Here is a 20,517-nt window from a genome sequence, read left to right on the forward strand (position 1 = left end):
CCTTTGCTCACAGCGAGGAACCTCCAGTGCAATGGCTGGTGGCTAGGGCCTTGGAGGCGCTCCAGGGAACCTCCAGTGCAATGGCTGGTGACTGGGGCCTTGGAGCCACTCCAGGGAACCTCCAGTGCAATGGCTGGTGACTGGGACCTTGGAGCCACTCCAGGGAATGCAGAGAGCTGCCGATTACCGCTTGTCATGAGGCTCTGTGTGTGTGTGTGTGTGTGTGTGTGTGTGTGTGTGTGTGTGTGTGTGTGTGTGTGTGTGTGTGTGTGTGTGTGTGTGTGCGCGCGTGCATATATTTGTGTGTGGAAAGAGGAGGAGGGTATCTGGGCCAAGGTCTGATGGAGCAACACACAGCACTCTGCCAATGGCACTGGACACAGTGTGATAGAGTCCAGACCAGGGACAGAACATGAGGAAACAGGCTGCAGGAGAAATCAGTGGAGGGTTGTTGCACACTCAGCACCTGACCAGGCCAGTACAAACACAAATGGTCCATTAAGGGAATGTTTCCTTTTTACAACCAAATCAACATTTTTATATGTAAATGGCATGTTATGGAAAGTTCCAGAGACCTTCTTCGTGATTTCACATTTTTGAGAAATGTACCCCAAACATTGTGTAGTATGTGGCCCCTGAAAATGCATGAACAAAGGCTCCAAAAACACCCAGATACACTTTCAGAACCAGCAAAGCTATCAGTATAGTGATGCATGTCTTAAGATCTTAAGATGTTGAACACATGAAATTGTGTCATTCCAAACTTTATCCGCAACGTTATAGGCCTATTCCATTCTGTTGCGACTCCAGAAATACCTCTCAGTCTATTTTACATGTAACTGCCACAATATAGGAAACATTGAGTAAATGAGGGATACAAAGTGCTGCTAGCAGCTCTCACAGCCTCACATCAGAATAAGACGTTCATCCATGTTTCTCAAACGTCACATTTCGAAGTTGTTCCAAATGTCAAATATCGAAGTGTTTAAGGTTAAGGTTAGGCATCAACTCTGAATGGCTAAGGTAAGGGTTAAGGTTTGGGATAGGCTTAAAACAAAAATAAAAACAACAACTTTCTATCGCTGGATCCAACATGCAACATTTAAAATCAGATGTTAACACCCATCCACCATCCCAGTCCACAACACCCTAGTAAAACCGAGACCTACTTGAAGGTAACAGCATTCACTGTTGCCCCTAGAGTTCATTTTACACGTCATCGCCCAATGTCCTCAGACATGGATGGATGTCGAATACTGACTTGTATCACGGGTGACCTGGCTGCTTAATATGGCGTTGGGCCACCATGAGCCACCAAAACAGCTTCAATGCACCTCAATGCACCTTCAATGCGCCATAGATTCTACAAGTGTCTGAAACTTCCTGTGTGGAAGCACCCCATGCTTTCCACAGCTAAGATGCTTTATGTTCGGGTTTCCTTTATTTTGGCAGTTACATGCAGCAGCAGGCTATGCGGAAAATGGAACAGCTGGATAGGGGAAACGGCTTGAGTTGTGCAAAAGGGAATATAACATTGCGGATAAAGTTCGGAATGACACAATTTCATGCGTACAACATCTTAACATCTGCATCACTATACTGAGTGCTTTGTCGTTTCTAAAAGGACGTATTTGGGTGTTTTTGGAGCCTTTGTTCATGTTTTTTCAGGGCTCCATATTACACAACGAGGACGAAGAAGTGATTTGCTGTTTGGGTTAAATTTCTCAAAAACATGCGATATCACAAAAAAGATGTCTGGAACCTTCCATAACATGCCATTTATATCAAAAATAGAGATTTGGTTGTAACAAAGGAAACTTCTCCTTTAATGTTGAACTTATTGCAGCAATTTATTGGAGGACTTCATGGCTTGGCTAGTCAATATTATCATATTAAAATGTATCTAAATCAGTTAAACTGTGGGTAACTTAATACACCCCACCATTATGTGTTTGGCATTCTTCACAGTGATACTGTATTGACTGGTTTTCATATTATCCACAGAAGTGTGGCTGAAGAATTTAGGCAACAGCAAAATAGTTTTTTTGAATGAAGTGTATTTTTTAAACCTATTTTATACAAGCTGTTCTTTGACCAGGTCCTCCATCCCTGCAATGGTGTGCCTGTGTTGTTTGCACAGTAGGCTATAGTATGACCTTGTCAAAAATGCTATGGGCAGATAGCCTAGCGGTTAAGAGCATTGGGCCAGTAGGTTGCTGGTTCGTATCCCTGAGTCGACTAGGTGAAAAATCTGTCTATGTGCCTTTGAGCAAAGCACTTAACCTTCATTGCTCCTGTAAGTCGCACTGGAAAAGAGCGTCTGCTAAATGACTGAAATGTAAAATCAAGTCCTATGTCTTGTCCTATGTCAAGTCCTATGTCTTGTCCTATGTCAAGTCCTATGTCTTGGGCCAATGGTGAGCTGTGGAGGCAGGGGGGCATGACACATGACATGAAGGAGAGTCACGTGACGTGTCTGTGTGTGATGACATTTCAGGGGTTGTCTGACCACAGGATGTGTGCCTTCTGCAGCACTGAATACGGGAGAAAGCACAGCACCCTTCAATGCAGAATAAGATCCTATTTTATTATGATAAGAGGAATGCACCGTAGTACAGGAACAATAATAGGAGCTGGAGGTTATGTTTATAACCCTGTAATACATATACATACATATAAAAACATTTTAGTAACTGTAGATAAAGGGAGTTTAAAAGTTATTAAAATACCCATATTTCTGGTCTTCAGCTTCTGTGAACATTTTTCCTACTACATTGGCCAACGCAGCAGCTAGTGAACATGAGTTGGATTATTGCCTTGCTCCCTAATGTCATTCCTTTGTTAGGGGGCGTCCTGCTCAAGGGAAAGACGGGCTCTTTCTATTCGCTGAAAAGATAGGTGTGTCAGGGGGGGGGGGGGGGGGTTGTGGTTCTTTCACACCAGCTGTCAATCATTACGTCAGTTCCGGCTGGTGGGCAGTGCTCTGTGGGCTGTATGTGGGCGGTTTTGACAGCAGCAGAGTTGTTTAGGAGACAAACAAGGACGTGTTGAAGGGGACAATTCTTTCCCTCCTTGTTCCACTCGAACTCGCACTGACAGCTTCTCAACGCACGGAGGTTTCTGACGGGATGTCGGTTTCCGATCGGACTGTCCGTTGTAAGGTAGATCGATTTGATAGGTTTATTATTGCACATATCGATGTGACTCTCAATGCATTGCTTGCTTCATGACTGATATCACAGAATTTCTAGACTGTATAGTTTTGACATTGAATTGAAGTGTTAAGATTGAAATTTGCCGGTGTTCATCGACTGATATCTTTAAAGAATTTATCCCATTCATGATAGTTTCAGCAACAAAAACTGAAAAATCAATGAATGCATGTTGCAACAAGATATCTGGGGCCATTGTTATTGTACAGTCGAGTACGCCTGCGCATCCGACCTATGTATATGATACATGCTTTTTGGGATGTAGGCCAATGGCTATTGATAGCTCCAGGGGTCCGAACTGCAGGGGTCCGCGAAAATATATATATAAAAAAGTAATTGGTTTTGATTATTGGATAATTTCAATGTTTTAATGAATATCGCTAGCAACAACAGAATAAACCCATGTTGAATGACATACCTACAGTAGAGGAGAATGTTTTACTTCTAATGATGGCAACTTTATTTCTCAACTCCTAATGTTGAACAAATTGAACTCATTGGAGCCAAATACACTCAATGGAATATCTGACATGGGCTTTGAAAAAGTACCCGCTACCAGTACGGCAAGTGCTTTCTTGACTTGGACATACATGTTTGCCAACACACGGCTAACTTTTGTTTAACCAGCTAAATAGCTGTTCTTAGCGAAAATGTATTTGAAGTTACCTTTCTAGCTAATAGGCTATGTTAGAGTTTACACTTCCAATTATAATGTGGGGAGGTAAAAATAATAATAAAAAACGACCAAATCTATTTATTTTATAATGTGAATTACTTCTCCTTGACGTTCTCATTCACCTGACCATAAGACAAGACATGCATTTAAAAATATATATTGTTGCTAATGTATCATGGGTCCCTGGGTCGCCAGTTTGCCTGAGAGGGGGTCTCTGGGCAAGAAAAGGTTAAAGACCCCTGGGTTAGGCTACTTCTATAAATAATGAATTGGAAAATTGCCATGAGAGTTTTGTAACATGTGAGCTTTGTAACATTCTAATACATAATTAGGCTGCAAGTTGCATATGCATGACATTGTTGAGTTTACTACAATGTAATTGTTTTTGTTTTTCCCAGCTTTTCTCATTCAGAATAACTCAGTAGTAATAATTTTGCTCAGAATGAGTATAATATTATGTTGAGTATGACTAGCCTACACTTTGAAGTTGGTCTTTATATGGCAAATAGGGGCGAGAGGCAGTGTTGAGGACAGAATCAGTAATGACGCTAAAACGTGTGTCTGGGTGGTCAGGTTTTGGAAGAAAGCTTGGAGGCCTGTTGATAGTGAATGGGTATTACTGTAAGGGAAGATGAAGCATGTGTTGAGAGTTGGCTCAATGCTCAGGGTGATCATCCTTTTGTCTTGGCCTGCAGGTTTGCCTCCCTTCTAATCAGGAGGATATTTCCAGGTTTGCTCTGTTTTTAGAATAAATGTACTTCATTCACACTATCTATAAACTATATACTATTATACTTATCTATACTTTTCTATGTCTATGTACAGATGGGATAAAAGGGTCCCACATGTGTGTCTGAATGGTCAGGTCTTTATAATGGGCTTCATAATACGTTTATAAAGGGTTTGTGAAGGATATACAAGTACAATAGTTATTTCTAGACTGCTAATGGTTAGTTCATACCTACATTTAGTACGTAACGTGGTGCCGAAATGACTTGCTTTTTTAGCAGGTCAAAGTTATGCACATTACGCAAAATCAAACTAAATTGTAACCTAGTATGTGTATAATGCTTGCCGTAAAATGATCTCTTATGAAGGGAATCAACAACCTACCAATAGAGCCTTTCAGTGCCAAATTGCACACTTCCTCTGTGAGTCTGAAACTTGACCCAAATCCTGCCGTTCCTGTTCCTGCCCCAGTCCTCCAAGCTACAGGAATGCTGCCCGGGTTTTTCCACATCCAAGCTGGTTGGGATTTTAATCCACTTGTTACCTTCTTTTAGTCACCTAAAAAAATTCTGAATTTGGTACTCATACAAGTTGCGATCAAATATATTGGCACCATTGCACTTTACAACGGAGTGCAATGGAGCAGAATGTTCAGTATTCTCTTTTAAAAACTGGTTGAATGGCTATATATATATATATATATATATATATATATATATATATATATATATATATATTATGTAGTACTTTTACCCCCTTTTTCCTGATATCCAATTGGTAGTTACAGTCTTGTCCCATTGCTGCAAATCCAGTATGGACTCGGGAGAGGCGAAGCTCGAGAGTCACGCGTTCTCCGAAATACAAGCCAGTCAAGCCGTACACTTAACCCGGAAGCCAGCCACATCAATGTGTCAGAGGAAACACCGTCCAGCTGGTGACCAGAGTCAGCTTGCAGGCGCCCGGCCCGCCACAAGGAGTCGCTAGAGCAGATTGGGACAAGGACATCCCGGTCAGTCAAACCCTCCCCTAACCCTTATGACGCTGGGCCAATTGTGCGCCGCCTCATGGGTCTCCCGGTCACAGCTGGCTGTGAGACAGCCTGGGATCGAACCCGGGTCTGTAGTGACGCCTTGCATCGCTGCGCCACTCAGGAGGCCCTTGAATGGCTATTATGACCCTGTAGGCACCTGCAACTTACCACAGGTGAGGTAAATTAGACATACACGAGAATCACCTGCCTCCAAACAAATTCATTTTAATTTTGAATAATTTAGTCCAGGCCATTTTTTGTTTTGAAGTGGAAAATCTAAATTATATATATATTTTTTTCTTAAACCTTAACAGTTATAAATCAAACAAATACACATGTGAACACCAAACGTTTTTTTTTATTTTAACTTATTTTTTAAGAAATAGTGAATGGTGCAAGGGTGCCAATATATTTGACCACAACTGTTGATCACAGTGTTCTCTGTGAGGTTTGGTAAGGATAGCCTGGACAGTCACTGACTGCACTGTGTAGTGGTAGTTGAGGGTTACATTAGTCTCTCAGGTTGCTGCCTTGGGGCCCTCTTCATACTGCCAGGGCCATGTGGACGCGGAGTTTGCCTTTAGTTCAAAGGTCACCCTTCCATCAGTGAAACTTTCCACCTAGGCCTTCTTCACGCTGAAAAGTTTCTACTTGTTTTAAGGTCCAGCAATGATCTACCATGGTTGAGGCCTCCCGGGTGGTGCAGTGGTCTAAGGCTCTGTCGCAGCCAGCCGCAACTGGGAGGGCCATGGGGTGGTGCACAATTGGCACAGTGTCATCTGGGTTAGGGAGGGTTTGGCCGGCAGGGATATCCTTGTCTCATTGTGCACTAGTGACTCCTGTGGTGGGCCGGGAACAGTGCATGCTGTCCAGGTCGCTAGGTGTACGGTGTTTCCTCTGCGTGCTCTCTTCCGGGTTGGATTTGTGTTGTGTCAAGAAGCTGTGCGGCTTGGTTGGGTTGTGTTTTGGAGGACGCATGGCTCTCGACCTTTGCCTCTCCCGAGTCCGTACGGGAGTTGCAGCAATGAGACAAGACAGACAGTAACTACTACCAATTGGATACCATTAAATTGGGGAGAAAAAGGGGGTCAAGAGTTTAGAGTTACTTGTAACTAGGCAAGTAAGTTAGGAACAAATTCTTATTCACAATGATGACCTAGGAACAATGGGTTAACTGCCTTGTTCAGGGGCAAAATTACAGATTTTTACCTTGTCAGCTCAGGGATTTGATCTAGCAACCTTTCAGTTACTGGCCCACTAGGCTAGGCTACCTGCCGCCTTGGTGTCCACATCAGAAACAAACTATCATGGTTCAAACACACCAAGACAGTCTCCCTCTCAGGAGAGTGAAAAGATTTGGCAGTGGTCCCCAGATCCTCCAAAAATTCTACAGCTGCACTATCAAGAGCATCCTGACTGGTTGCATCACCGCCTGGTATGGCAACTGCTCGGCATCCGACCGTAAGGCGCTACTGAGTGTAGAGCGTACGGCCCAATACATCACCTGGGGCCAAGCTTCCTGCCATCCAGGACTTATTTACTATGCGTGTCAGAGGAAGGCCCCAATTTTTTTTTTAAGATTCCAGTTACCCAAGTAATAGACTGTTCTCTCTGCAACCGCTCGGCAAGCGGTACTGAAGCACCAAGTTTAGGTCCAAAAGGCTCGACTAACCTGTACCCCTGCACATTGACTTGGTACCGCACTGAAAGAACCCAATGGATCTTCTTTAGTTTTCAAAAAGGTATAGTTTCTCATCAGAGCTTTTCATGCAACTTCACATCACACTCCACAGAGATATGGTTTAGAAACACTGCAGATGAATAGTTCCTACATAATGTCTATGACCCACAATCTCGGGACTCAGTCCCTTCCTAACCATGTGTTGTACATGTTTAGTCTATTCCTAAAGATCTATGGGAGACTTCTCCTGCTCTGTCCTTAGGCAGTCTGTTTCTATGTGGCTTGGCTGCACTGTGAGAGACTTGTCTCTACTCTAGGAACCTGAGACCTGTAATCAGATTGTGCTTGGCTGCTTTAGACAGCTGCATAGAGACAAGGACACAGAGGAAGAAAGAGACAGACAGAAAGAAAGAGAGACAGAGGGGAGGGATTTCTCTTTTCACCTCAAACAGGACTTTCCGGTTTCCTCTTAACTGTGTTCTTTCTTACATTTATCACCGGTCTTTCTCTGTGAGTCCATAAAGAACATGTTGTCAGTAGGTTTGCAACAAGAATCCTCTTTCGGAAGCCTGGTATGCATGTTCGTTAGGTGACTTTGTTGAGACAGTGGAGAGTCATTTCTGAAGAGAAATATGTGTTGAGGCGTATGAGCGTGTGTATGTGTTGAGGCGTATGAGCGTGTGTATGTGTTGAGGCGTATGAGCGTGTGTATGTGTTGAGGCGTGTGAGCGTGTGTATATGTTGAGGCGTATGAGCGTGTGTATGTGTAGAGGCGTGTGAGCATGTGGGTGTGTTGAGGCGTATGAGCGTGTGTATGTGTTGAGGCGTGTGAGCGTGTGTATGTGTTGAGGCGTGTGAGCGTGTGTATGTGTTGAGGCGTATGAGCGTGTGTATGGGTTGAGGTGTATGAGCGTGTGTATGTGTTGAGGTGTATGAGCGTGTGTATGTGTTGAGGTGTATGAGCGTGTGTATGTGTTGAGGCGTATGAGCGTGTGTATGTGTTGAGGCGTGTGAGCGTGTGTATGTGTTGAGGCGTATGAGCGTGTGGGTGTGTTGAGGCGTATGAGCGTGTGTATGTGTTGAGGCGTATGAGCGTGTGTATGTGTTGAGGCGTGTGAGCGTGTGGGTGTGTTGAGGCGTATGAGCGTGTGTATGTGTTGAGGCGTATGAGCGTGTGTATGTGTTGAGGCGTGTGTGTGTGTGTGTGTGTGTGTGTGTGTGTGTGTGTGTACGTGCATGCGTTCATGCACATGTGTGCACTTGTTTGTACATATGTGTATGTGTATCTATGTACTTCTCTGTCTGTGCATGAGTGATCTCTCTCTCTCTAGTAACCATTGGATTAGCTCCAGAGCAGTAGTGTGCGGTAAGGTCTGATGCCCGGTAAGGTCTGATGCCGGGTAAGGTCTGATGCCCGGTAAGGTCTGATGCCGGGTAAGAACTGATGCCGGGTAAGGTCTGATGCCCGGTAAGATCTGATGCCGGGTAAGGTCTGATGCCCGGTAAGATCTGATGCCGGGTAAGGTCTGATGCCGGGTAAGGTCTGATGCCGGGTAAGGACTGATGCCCGGTAAGATCTGATGCCGGGTAAGGCCTGATGCCCGGTAAGATCTGATGCCCGGGAAGATCTGATGCCGGGTAAGGTCTGATACCGGGTAAGGTCTGATGCCCGGTAAGATCTGATGCCGGTAAGATCTGATGCCGGGTAAGGTCTGATGCCCGGTAAGATCTGATGCCGGGTAAGGTCTGATGCCCGGTAAGATCTGATGCCGGTAAGATCTGATGCCGGGTAAGGTCTGATGCCGGGTAAGAACTGATGCCGGCTAAGATCTAATGCCCGGTAAGATCTGATGCCGGGTAAGATCTAATGCCCGGTAAGATCTGATGCCGGGTAAGGTCTGATGCCCGGTAAGATCTGATGCCGGGTTAGGTCTGATGCCCCGTAAGATCTGATGCCGGGTAAGATCTGATGCCCGGTAAGGTCTGATGCCCGGTAAGGTCTGATGCCGGGTAAGAACTGATGCCGGGTAAGGTCTGATGCCCGGTAAGGTCTGATGCCCGGTAAGATCTGATGCCCGGTAAAGTCTGATGCCGGGTAAGGTCTGATGCCCGGTAAGGTCTGATGCCGGGTAAGGTCTAATGCCGGGTAAGGTCTGATGCCGGGTAAGGTCTGATGCCGGGTAAGGTCTGATGCCGGGTAAGGTCTGATGCCCGGTAAGGTCTGATGCCGGGTAAGGTCTGATGCCGGGTAAGGTCTGATGCCCGGTAAGGTCTGATGCCCGGTAAGATCTGATGCCCGGTAAGGTCTGATGCCGGGTATGGTCTGATGCCCGGTAAGGTCTGATGCCCGGTAAGGTCTGATGCCGGGTAAGGTCTAATGCCGGGTAAGGTCTGATGCCGGGTAAGGTCTGATGCCCGGTAAGATCTGATGCCCGGTAAGGTCTGATGCTGGGTATGGTCTGATGCCCGGTAAGGTCTGATGCCGGGTAAGGTCTGATGCCGGGTAGGCTCTTTCTATCCCCTTCTCTCACTCGCACGCACACACACTCATAAAGTGGATTTTTTTCTACTGTGTTTATCAGTACGACAGGATCATAAAGATAACCATCAAACAACCACAACCAATCATCAAACAGCAGCAGATAGGCAACGCAAATATTAGACACACATTCACAGGCCCTAATAGCTTGTGCCCTGCACGAACAGGGGACTTTCAGCACTACAGACAGCAGCCCAAATGCCAGCAAGTAGGCTTACATGTAGACAGCACTATACACACAACATGCCTAGTAGTCAGCGCTACTGATTGAGATATATACTACCGGTCAAAAGTTTAAGAACACCTACTCATTCAAAGGTTTTTCTTTATTTGTACTATTTTCTACATTGTAGAATAATAGTGAAGACATAAAAACTATGAAATAACACATATGGAATCATGTAGTAAGAAAAAAGTGTTAAACAAATGAAAATATATTTCATATTTGAGACTCTTCAAATAGCCACCCTTTGTCTTGATGACAGCTTTGTGTTGAAAGTGCAGAAACAAAAGGAGGCCATGTGACGGAGAGTGATGTACTTTAGGCACTGGAGAAGGGGGTGTGAGCAGGTGGGTCTAGGTGTGATGTTGTGGATGTTTGTGTGCATTCTCATTTTTTAGAATGATGGAGGTCACTGGGTTCTTGGGGAATTCCAATGCTGCAGATATTTTTTGGTACCCTTCCCCAGATCTGTGCCTCGATACAAAAGTCTCTGAGCTCTATGGACAATGCATTTGACCTCATGGCTTGGTTTTTGCTCTGACATGCACTGTCAACTGGGGGACTTTATGTAGACAGGTGTGTGCCTTTCCAAGTCATGTCCAATCAATTGAATTTATCAGATGGACTGCAATCACGTCAAGGATGATCAATGGAAACAGGATGCACCTGAGCTCAATTTCGAGTCTCATAGCAAAGGGGCTGAATACTTAGGCTGGGTTTCTGTACAGCACAATGTGACATCGGCTGATATAAAAAGGGCTTCATAAATACATTTGATTGATTGATTGATTATGTAAATAAGGTATTTCTGTTTTTTAGTAGATTGCTGAGGGAAAAAAATATTTTAATACATTTTAGAAAAGGGCTGAAATGTCACAAAATGTGGAAACAGTCAAGGGGTCTGAATACTTTCCGAATGCACTGTAGCAGGAACAGCCCTTCTCCACAGCATAGTGTTGATGAATAATTTCCACTTACACCTAGGCTCATCCAATCAACTGAACAGGCTGCAGTGGCACTCTGAGCTGGTCAGTGGGGCTTTATAGTGGGGCTCTACAGTAGAACGTCTACGGCGGAACACCTATGAAGATTGGTCAGGGCTTTACCCAGTAATGGAATCAGACATTACTAGAGCAGAAGAGGCTGAAACTAGGTGACTGACTTCTCTAGACGGGCCTCACGTAGCGAGACGTGGCCGAGCCCAACCCCACTCCCACCTCCACCTCCGACTCACCAGCCACATGGATGCCTAAACCCCACCTCCCACCCTTTCGGCCACATACACCCCGCTCTGACAGATACAGTAGACCCCGACTCCAACACTACAGAGCAAAGAGATAGCGAGAAAGAGACACTCAAGTGAGCCCATCACAAGCATCATAGGCAAACCAGTCCAATCCGGCACCCATAGATTTAAGCCCCTTGGGGTTCAAAGTACCCTGACAGTCAGTCAGCTGACATCAATGGGCCATGATGATGGTGATGGCTCCTCCCCATCCTTAGCTCAGACAAGCTCCTGTCCAGAGCAGCTTACAGTAAGTCTGTCTGTGACCCAATCCTATAGATGGGACTGAGGGATTTTACCATGGAAGATCTAGGCTTCCTCAAAAATGGCCCCCTATTCCCTTTGCAGTGCACTACTGTTGTGCAGGGCCCATAGGGTAGTGCACCATTAAGGGAATATGGTACCATTTGGGATGCATTCCTAAGGGAACCTGGTGGTGAAGATGAAGGCTGTGGTTTCAGAGGACATTCCGAGGGTAAAACACATGGTATCTCTCATTGGGCACACACTGGTTGAATAAACGTTGTTTCCATATCATTTCTATGAAATTACGTTTTAACCAATGTGGAATAGACGCTGAATAGACGTCTGTGTCCAGTGGGAAGTCCTGGAGTAGTGATGTCTGGTCAGGGTAGGGAGGGTAGGCAGTGCCTACCCTGTAAAAATGAAAGAACATTTGTGGAGATCTGGTACAAAATGCGCAAGGATGCTAGGGGAAAGTCAGCCTCAACGTGTGCCCTTTTCCCGCCCTTCAAACTCCAAACTCAAGGCATTGACATGACTTGCGCATGCGTGTTTCTACCCTATACTGCCAGCTTCGCTGCCTTTCATGTGTCAATATGTCCCCTTAATTTTCATTGCACTCGAATAATACTCCTGCCTGAGAACGTCACACGTCACATCTGCAGCCTTTTCACAGTTACGTTCGTTTTACTGCTAGCTAAAGTAAGCTGATCAGGATGGCTGAAATATTGCATCTGAAACAGTTTCCAAAGTTGGATTTTCTAGCGAAACGGGGTGATAAGGAAGACCAACACCTGAGTTTAGGGACCAACATCAAAGGAAGGGACAGAAATAACATGATAATTTCAATCTGAGTGGTATCAACAAAAAAACTGTCTCTGTGGCAGAGCTGCTAGCAGCCAACTCTTCCCCTGCCTGCTGTTCTCCACCAGTGACAGCGTGTGGACAACATCTGGTTACTGCGACTTGGACAACTTGCCTACAGCACTCAACAAGCATGAAGAATCTGTGTCTCACATCCAAAGCCATATAGCTCTTAAGATAGATCTGGCATTGAATGAACAACAGAGATTGAACGTCAGTATGCACAATGCAAAGGTAAAAGAGAACTGTGAGATTTTGTAAGACCTAGCTAATTAATGCTACATCATGCTACCTACGTAGATAAACAGGAGTTGGCATTACGTGGCAACGATGAGAGTGCCTGCTCATCAAACAGGCCCAGGGGCAACTATGTGGAACTATTACATATGTCTTTGCTGAAAAGAATGAACAGTTAGCAACCCATTTAACCACCGCCACCATCTCAAGGCCTGTAAGGGAATTTTCAATGAATCTGCGTTTGTTCAAAAAAATAAACATCTACATTTTATGAACCTTTTTTTTTACAACACAAACCATCCACACACAAATGACAACATACAGATGCACACAAACAAAATGTAATCCATTTAAGAATAAGGCTGTAACGTAACACCAGTCTCAACGTCAACAGTGAAGAGGCAACTCCGAGATGCTGGCCTTCTATGCGGAAAGCAAAGAAAAAGCCATATCTCAGACTAGCCAATAAAAAGAAAAGATTAAGATGGTCAAAAGAACACAGACACTGGACAGAGGAACTCTGCCTTGAAGGCGACAATCCAGGAGTCACCTCTTCACTGTTGACGTTGAGACTGGTGTTTTGCGGGTACTATTTAAAGAAGCTGCCAGTGGAGGACTTGTGAGGCATTTGTTTCTCAAACTAGTCTTGTCCTCTTGCTCAGTTGTGCACCGGGGCTTCCCACTCCTATTTCTATTCTGGTTAGGACCAGTTTGTGCTGTTCTGTGAAGGGAGTATTACACAGCATTGTACGAGATCTTCAGTTTCTTGGCAATTTCTCGCATGGAATAGCCTTCATTTCTCAGAACAAGAATAGACTGACAAGTTTCAGAAAAAGGTCTTTGTTTGTAGCCATTTTGATCCTGTAATCGAACCCACAAATGCTGATGCTCCAGATACTCGCAATTAGTCTAAAGAAGGCCAGTTTTATTGCTTCTTTAATCAGAACAACAGTTTTCAGCTGTGCTAACATAATTGCAAAAGGGTTTTCTAATTATCAATTAGCCTTTTAAAATGATAAACTTGGATTTGTAACGATTGTCCTCTTCGTCTGAGGAAGAGTAGTCAAGATCGGACCAAAATGCAGCGTGGTACGTGTCCATGTTAAATTTATTACAACTGAACACAAAATAACAAACGAAAATCGAAACAGTTCTGTATGGGGAAAACACAGACACAGAAAACAACTACCCACAACCCATAGTGGGAAAACAGGCTGCCTAAGTATGGTTCTCAATCAAAGACAACGATTGACAGCTGCCTCTGATTGGGAACCATACCAGGCCAAACACATAGAACTATAACACACAGAACAAACATAGAATGCCCACCCTAACTCACGCCCTGACCAAACTAAAATAGAGACATAAAAAAGGAACTAAGGTCAGGACGTGACAGGATTAGCTAACACAACGTGCCATTAGAACACAGGAGTGATGGTTGCTGATAATGGGCCTCTGTACACCTATGTAGATATTCCATTAAAAATCTTCCCTTTCCAGCTACAATAGTCATTTACAACATTAACAATGTCTATACTGTATTTTTGATCAAGTTGATGTTATTTTAATGGACAAAAAATTAGCTTTTCTTTCAAAAACAAGGACATTTCTATGTGACCCCAAACTGTTGAACGGTAGTGTATATAAACGGAAACTGTTGCAGTTAAAATAATCTTGACACTTACTTGGCAAATGAATGCTGTTCAGAATAAATAGAATGAATTAGGTGACAAAATTGTAGTTTATGTGTGTTTGAGAGGCACACACACTGTTAGCGTGTTGAAGTGTGAAATTAGGCTGGCCCAGGAACAGTTTGTCAACTCCAACCGTTACGGTTAGTGAACCAGTGAGTAGGGGCAACCTAAACTATCACAAATCCCTCAGGCTGCAACATTAGCTGTAACAGTGTGTAGCAAACGGAAGCTGTCTCATTCCACGAAGAGTGTCTTTTGGGTAGTGCAATTTTGTCAAACACTACTGTACCGCTCTGCTTTCCGCTGCATGCCTAACTCCCAACCCAACAAACATGTAGGCTGACTTGGCAGCCACACCGGGGGAGTACAGGATTCCAATGTCATGCTGGAAAATGTAACAGGACCCACACAGCTGATCTAGCAGGGAGAAGTGCTCTCAACGTCCATCTCCCAATGTTTGTCCTTATGGTAGTATTTACTTCAGAAACAGACAGAAGTCACGCAGCGATCGAGGTGGAACCTTGTTCCGTCCTAAGCCCCCTGTTTGTTTTCATGCACATGCTGTCAGAAAAGCTCATTGTGGTGTGTCTGCTATTGTTTTACCCCTGTCGGCTGTGTTTTAAGGCATTGAACAAGCAAGAAAGAATGAGGTGAGCTTGCTTTAAATGTGTGACCAGTGACCATCATTCACACGCTCCACAGTATGAAGATGACCTTCACCGAATGCTGCCCTTCATGCAAGGACAGCAAACTATGTTCCCTCCTCACTTTCCTTCGCTTTGCACAACTTGCCCCATCATTATCAGTCAAATGCTAAGCTTTACCGTAAAGCGTTCTTATCCGTGTTAAATATGCTACTCCATCCTCATCAATCAGACGGCTGATGAAGTTTGGCTGGCAGCTGCTAGCCAGGAGTCCTGCCAACCCAATCCGCATGGGCACAGACGGGTGATCCTGGTACATAGATATGGGGACATTGTCTGCCCTGACCCTCCTGTGCCACTGTTTCCAGGCCTGAGCAGCTTGGCACAGTGGGGACAGCATCTGGTTAGGGGAAGGGAGGGACACGTTCCTGCACGTCTCTCAACTGGGCAGGGGAGGAGGTATGTGCACTTGTCTTGTCCGCCTCTCTTCCAGCTGTGTATCTGGGAGAGGGGATATAATCCGTAAAGACAGAGGAAGTAGTAAACAGTGAACGTTGTAAACAGATCATATAAACCTACTTTACAGTAAGTGACTTGTGTGGATGTGGGCAATAGTGTATTATGGTTTTGATATTTGGCCTTCTGTGGCTATTGTACTGCTCTTTCTGGAGAATATAGTGCATAGAGACTGCCTGTGCTGCACAGATATAATTCCTTCCTCTTCAGCTAGTCCTCCAGATGTCCAGTGGATAAAACAGCTTGGATAGATTGGTTTTCCCACTCTGAAATGTAATGTACATTTTGGACTGAGTGTTTTTTAACGGTGCTTTGTGTCGGATCCTGCTGACTGATTTGGAAGTAAGCTCGGCATGGCAGCAGCCAAGAATTTGGAACAGAGCTGAGGTGTACTGTGGCTTAAGTTGTTGTTAAGTGCTTATTGGAGCAACAGAGAGAGAGAGAGTGAAAGAAAGGGGTAAATACAGGGGGAGAAAGGGTGAAAGAAAGGGGTAAATACAGGGGGAGAAAGGGTGAAAGAAAGGGGTAAATACAGGGGGAGAAAGGGTGAAAGAAAGGCTGTGTGTGTGTGTGTTGTGTGTGTGTGTGTGTGTGTGTGTGTGTGTGTGTGTGTGTGTGTGTGTAGGTGTGTTGTTACCCCATGTAACAATTACCCCATTAAATGTCACCCCGTGTCACTAACCACACCACATCTGCACCGATGTGGATGCATCATAAGTAGGACCTGTTTGCCCATGACCTCTCCCTCCCTCTCTCTCACCTCTTGTAGTGTGAGCGTTGTTATCAGTCTGACACTGGACCTGCTGGCAACTCAAGTCCAGTGGAGGAGTTTATGTAACGTTCGATGTAATGTTTTCTTTCCCAGTGCTTCTATGCACCAGCAGCTGACTGCACATTACAATTGGTCGTAAGGAGAGGCAACGGCACATCTTGACTAACTATAATGGTCTGACCCAAATCCTGGCCCCTCATCAAATGAAGCAAGCAAAGTAAATATCTCATGCAAATGACAGGTCTAATTTTATTCTGTTTGGAAATGAAAATTGTTGGGAAAGAAATGACTTCAGCACATTATGTTGCTTACTCCTTATGACTCCAGCAGATGAAATGACAGTTTAAATGCAGTGAAGTGTATCATGGTCACAGATAGTGGTGTCCCAGTAACCTGGCTGCTACTGTCTACTACTGCCTCCCTTTGACACAGACCCCATTTAGCAGAGCACTGAGTTTATGTTCATGTTCAATAAACTGTCCTGTCCTTGACATGGGTTAGATAAACAACCCATTAGTGGTATGTTTGAGCCTTTAGATATCACACCACATGGATGACCCCATCCTAAACTTACTCAACTCCAGCAGAAAGAAAATCACCCCAGCCAGTGCAGTGTCCATCACCTTACCCAGTACCCTGCCCTTTGACCGGTCTCCTTAGAGATGGCAGGGTGCTAAGCAGCCGGCGTATCACTGGGCTCAGATAAGGACCACTCTGCTGTTTGTTCATTGGGCACGGTTCAACTCCAAGACCTTTAAAGAAAACACTGCAAATCCATTGTGTGCGTCCGAAATGGCACCCTATTCCCTACAAAGTGTACTACTTTTAAGCAGAGCCCTATGTGGGCCCTGGTCAATACTCATTTATACACCTGCACTATATAGGAAATAGGGCTGGCCAAAGCTCCGCTTTTCTATCAGCCAGCCCTATCTCCCCATATATCCCTCAGTATAGTGGGTTGGTGAGGCCAGCCCTATCTCCCCAAATATCCCTCAGTGTAGTGGGTTGGTGAGGCCAGCCCTATCGCCACATATATCCCTCAGTGTAGTGGGTTGGTGAGGCCAGCCCTATCTCCCCATATATCCCTCAGTGTAGTGGGTTGGTGAGGCCAGCCCTATCTCCCCATATATCCTTCAGTGTAGTGGGTTGGTGAGGCCAGCCCTATCGCCACATATATCCCTCAGTGTAGTGGGTTGGTGAGGCCAGCCCTATCGCCACATATATCCTTCAGTGTAGTGGATTGGTGAGGCCAGCCCTATCTCTCCATATATTCTTCAGTGTAGTGGGTTGGTGAGGCCAGCCCTATCTCTCCATATATTCTTCAGTGTAGTGGGTTGGTGAGGCCAGCCCTATCTCTCCATATATTCTTCAGTGTAGTGGGTTGGTGAGGACAGCCCTGTCTCTAAACATTAATGCTAGCTTTGCTTGCACACATGTGCATACACACACACACACACACACACACACACACACACACACACACACACACACACACACACACACACACACACACACACGTACACACACACAACCCCAGTCACACATAGTCATTCACATAGACACACTCATCGACATGGCATTTAGTCAAAGACGAGGGCCGGGAATGGAGACGTTGTGTGTTGGGATCAGGAATGGAAGGGGTTGTGTACTTTGTGATTGGTTTATACTGGTATGAGATTACTGCTATGCTTTCTTTCAGAATATGCCATGTATTGTATTTGAGACATATTTTGTATTCAATGAGAATTAGACCAGCATGATTTGATAAGGTGATTGTCTACCATTGAATTCTTGGTTTTCTGGGCCAGCAATATGTTACTGTGTGTTCAGTTGAGTTCTACCTGCAGCAAACACGCCTATACACACCCCTGTCTTGATCTGCTGCCAGCGTTGTTATCATGTTCTTAACTATCAGACTGCTGTTCTATTTCCTCCTTAGGGGAACCTAAACCCCGGGCTGTCTTAGTCCTACATCAGTATTGGCTCAGACTGGTTAATGCCTGTATTTCAGTACATGCATCCATTCTGGTCACCTGTCTTAGAGTGTAGCTGTGGGTCGCTGTGTACTTATGTGTAGCTGTGGGTCGCTGTGGGTGTCTATAGATAGTGTGCATAACCTCCTGTTCCAGGGTTTAATATCCCAGCAGCAATTCACTCTGAGACAACCGGCAATAATACAGCTGAACCACAAAAGCTCAGCTTGCCTCTACTATGGTTCAAAGGCAACAATGACTTCACACAGCTCAGGCTAGAAGACCTCCGCTACATACACACCCATCCCATGGAAGAGAGAGCCTGTCTGCAGTCTGCATGCCTGTGACATGTTTAGAACATGTCCTTATAGCAGATCGCCCCCAGCATGAGAGAGTGAGAGGACTCACGCAGCGGTCGGGCATTCTGCCTGCTCAGTGATGATACTAGAGCAGGGTTATTAGGCCAACCAGACTGCATGTGGGCTTACACTTCCTCTGTTCTCTGTTTATTATCATGTTGCTAATACACCTTCCTGAGACTCATTTATACATCATATTGGAGAGCAAATGGAACCAGTGGTAGTAGATTGTTGTCTCCTCACGATTTTGAACATGATCTGTGTGCCGGAATTTTCATGACATTGTCATGGCGATCTCAGTAGCTGACGGGAGAAGTCCTTTTGTCAGTCCCCCGGGGATAGAGCTGAGCCCTCCCCTCCCCCTCACATTCCTAACCCTAATATACAGTATTGTTTAACTATCCTTGTGGGGACACGCAATTTACCATTCAAAATCCTATTTTCCCTGAACCCTAACCATAAACCTAACTCTAACCCTAATCTTTACTAATGACATACCACTCGCGTTGAGTAAAGCCAGTGTGTCTATGTATGCAGATGACTCAACACTATACACGTCAGCTACTACAGTGGGTGAAATCACTGCAACACTTAACAAAGAGCTGCAGTTAGTTTGTCACCTCATTTGCTCACATTGTATATAGACTTATTTTTATACTGTACTATTGACTGTATGTTTGTTTTACTCCATGTGTAACTCTGTGTTGTTGTATGTGTCGAACCGCTTTGCTTAATCTTGGCCAGGTCACAGTTGTAAATGAGAACTTGTTCTCAACTAGCCTACCTGGTTAAATAAAGGTGAAATAAAAATTAAATAAAATACGTTTCAGAATGGGTGGCAAGGAATAAGTTAGTCCTAAATATTTCCAAAACTAAAAATCATTGTATTTGGGACAAATCATTCACTAAACCCTAAACCTCAACTAAATCTTGTAATACATCATGTGGAAATTGAGCACGTTGAGGTGACTAAACTGCTTGCAGTAACCCTGGATTTTAAACTATCCATGGTCAAAACATGTTGGATCAACAGTAGCTAAGATGGGGAGAGGTCTGTCCATGATAAAGCACTGCTCTACCTTCTTAACAACACCATCAACAAGGCAGGTCCTACAGGCTCTAGTTCTGTCGCACCTGGACTACTGTTCAGTCATGTGGTCAGGTGCCACAAAGTGGGACCCCTGAAAATTACAATTATCTCAGAACAGTGGAGCACGGCTGGCCGTTTCATGTACACAGAGAGCTAACATTACTAACATGCATGTACATCTCTCATGGCTCAAAGTGGAGGACAGATTGACTTCATCACTACTTGTTTTTGTAAGAAGTGTTGACAAACTACTAGCACACAGCTCAGACACCCATGCATACCCATAAGACATGCCATGACCAAACGTCTCTTCACAATCCCCAAGTCAGAACAGACTATGGGAGGCACACAGTACTACCTAGAGCCATTACTACATAGAACTCTATTCCACATCATGTAACTGATGCAAGCAGTATAATGATATTTAAAAACAGATAAAAAACACCTTATGGAACAGCAGGGACTGTAAAGAGACACACACAGGCAAAGACACACATACACATGATAAGACTCTACACACATGTACATATGGATGTTGTATTGTAAATATGTAATAGTGGAGTAGTGGCCTGAGGGAACACACTAAATGTATTGGGTAAAGTGTTATGAAATGTAATATCATGTAATCTTTTTAATTGTATATAACTGCCTTAATGTTGATGGCCCCAGGAAGAGTAAGCTGATGGGGATCCTTAATAAATACAAATACAAGCTCTAACTTTAACCCCAAAACCTAACCCGAATTCCTAA

General features: G+C 44.6%; 1 protein-coding gene across 2 annotated transcripts in view; it reads left to right on the top strand.

Moving 5' to 3' along the window:
* The first annotated feature begins 3,020 nt into the window (after positions 1-3,020).
* LOC139406498 (peroxisome proliferator-activated receptor alpha-like) overlaps positions 3,021-20,517 on the top strand; it is a 57,390-nt gene continuing 39,893 nt past the window's right edge. Inside the window, exon 1 of one of the 2 annotated variants that reach the window (XM_071149149.1) lies at positions 3,021-3,161. The gene's annotated coding sequence lies outside the window, so the exon portion shown is untranslated. The remainder of the gene's footprint in view (positions 3,162-20,517) is intronic. The other variant, XM_071149150.1, reaches the window with a different exon arrangement.

This window comes from Oncorhynchus clarkii, chromosome 4 (genome assembly GCF_045791955.1).
Source record: "Oncorhynchus clarkii lewisi isolate Uvic-CL-2024 chromosome 4, UVic_Ocla_1.0, whole genome shotgun sequence".
Taxonomy (NCBI): Eukaryota; Metazoa; Chordata; class Actinopteri; order Salmoniformes; family Salmonidae; genus Oncorhynchus; species Oncorhynchus clarkii.